The following is a 2,500-nucleotide window of genomic DNA, read 5'->3' as shown; positions in this document are numbered from 1 at the left end:
TCGCTCTCCCGTCCCTTCCTCAACAACACATTCTTCCCCTCTTGCCTCCGAAGCCCCCCCTTCACCACATCCATCCACCTCATCCTAGGACGGCCCTCATCTTCACTACATTCCCGTCCACATCTGCCTTCCAGACCTCGCTTTTAACCTCAATTCTTTCTTCACTCAGTCTTTGCCATGTGTCCCAACACCATCCCCATTATTCTTTCATCAACCCTCAGCTCCCAGCGCCTTTTTCCACCGGCCTGTTTCCCTCCACACTCCTCCTACACCTTTCTTTCCTCACTCTATTAGCTAGCCTAGTAACCCCTATCATACCTTCTCAGACACCTCATCTCAAACACATTCAAACTCCTTCTCTCTTCTTCTCATTATGTTCCATGTTTCTGCCCCAATACATTCGCTGTTGGCACAATCAACTCTTTCATAACAGTCTCCTCTTCAGCATTCCATTCCCAAATGTCTATTTCCTCATTACAACTCTTTAAATCCACCAAGGCATTTACCTCGCTTCTCTCAACTACATTCTACCGTCCACCTTTACTCCACCTATTCCGGCCAACATTTGCACCCTAAGTATCAAAACTATCCACTCTTCCTCCAGTCGCTCTCACCTTTAATGCTCACTTGCCATCTTCCAGTCACTTGCCCTACTCTTCGTGTACATCTCATCACCTTACGTTTAAACCCACATTTATCTTTAGCTTTCTTCTATCAACATACTCTTCCCAAACTCTGCCACCAACTTTCCTCAATCACTATCCTCCGATCCTGTCCACAAGCGCAGTGTCGTCCGCAAACAACCGGCTGGCTCACCTCCCACTTTTCTCCTCCACTTTCTTTAAACCAATCTCCAACCCCTGACCCATATTACCCTTGCATTTACCTCTCGCACCACCCCATCCATGTATAAGTTTGAACAGCCAGGGCGTCATAACGCTTCCTTGAACGAAGTCCCACCATTTACCTCGAACCACTCACTCGCTTCCATTTTCCAAATCCCTGACACAAGCTCTACTACTCACATAAAAACCTCTTGACAGCTCCCAAAAAGCGTTGCCTTCCTCCTATCCCATAATATCTGCATAACCCCTCCCACAGTGGCCTTTCCTGTTCTACCCCTAGTCATTAAGCCTTTTCCAGATCCATAAAAAGCCCAAAAAAACATCCTTCCCCCTTTCCTATAGCTGTCTCACATATCTGTCCTTATTTAACCCAACAAAGATTCTGAGCTAACCACAACCTCTACCTGGCCCGAAATCCACACTGTTTCCGCACCAATATACTTCCTTACTGTTCCGCTCCTAATCCTCTCAAATCAAGATCCTCCCATAAGCCTTCCCGACTACACTTAACAACGCTAATCCCTCTGAAACTACTACATTCAACACTTGTCCCCTTTTCCCTTGTAAAGAGGAACTATACAGACACTCCTCCAGTCCTCCCGGCACTCTAACCCTTCCCATTCTCCACAAACATTAAATAACCTCACCAGCCAGCGCCAACCATCACTGTACCTTCCCTTTCTCAGACATTCTGCCCTTACCCATGCTTTCATCATCCTTAACAAACTGCCTTCACCTCATTCTTCCTTATTTCTCCTCTTTCTCCTCACTATCATCACTCTCATTTTCTCGCAATTTCCCACTGCAGCAGCTATCTTTCCCTCCCCTATCCTCCTTCACATTTTAGCAACTACCTAAAATATTCTGGCCCCATCTTCCCCTTACTGCCTTCTCTTTCCTCTTCATTAATCATCCCCCCTCTCCAGCGGGGAACCTTTTAACCTTTTCTTCTTCTACTTGGGATTTCCGCCTCCTCTTCCTCTCTTATTTCTGTTCCCCAAAAACATCTCTTTATTACTTTCATAATTTTCTGTACACATACCTCATACCCCATTTCACAATCTGCTCTTCCTCTTCTTTGCCTCCTTTATAACCTTTTGCTTTACTTCTCTTTTCTTTTCTCTTTGTAACCTCTCATATGACTCCCTCGTCCCTATTTTGTTAACCAATCTGTGAAAGCTAGCTTCTTTTCTTATACAACCTTCTTTGGTTTCCCTTATTCCCACCATTCAACTAACCCTTTCTTCTATTTCCCCTTGTCCTTCTTGTTCCACACACCATCCTTGCACAACTTATAGAACTCCCTCCTTGAACCATCCCCCTATGCCTCCTCCACACGCCCAGTCTCCACTTCGATCCTTTTACTATCCCTCCCACTCCTCCTTCAGCTTCTTTGTTCGTACTCCTTCTCCTTTCTTTCCCCTTTTCAGTCAAAAGAGTTTCACACTCTAAGAATCCTCCCTACCTTTTGTCTCTTTGCCTCTTTCGTTCTCCCATCTATCCCTCCACTCTCAACTTACCTTTCACCAAAAAATGATCTGATATTCCCCCACCCCTCGTCCCCTTAGCACACATGTACATCCTTAACCTCTTCCCAATCATAATCCTAATTTACCACTACATAATCAATTAGCGCCTACTTCCATATCTTCCAC

The sequence above is a fragment of the Oratosquilla oratoria genome, chromosome 7 (genome assembly GCF_046742065.1).
Source record: "Oratosquilla oratoria isolate Oo_2021 chromosome 7, ASM4674206v1, whole genome shotgun sequence".
In the NCBI taxonomy this organism is placed as follows: Eukaryota; Metazoa; Arthropoda; class Malacostraca; order Stomatopoda; family Squillidae; genus Oratosquilla; species Oratosquilla oratoria.
This window is presented reverse-complemented; position numbering follows the sequence as displayed.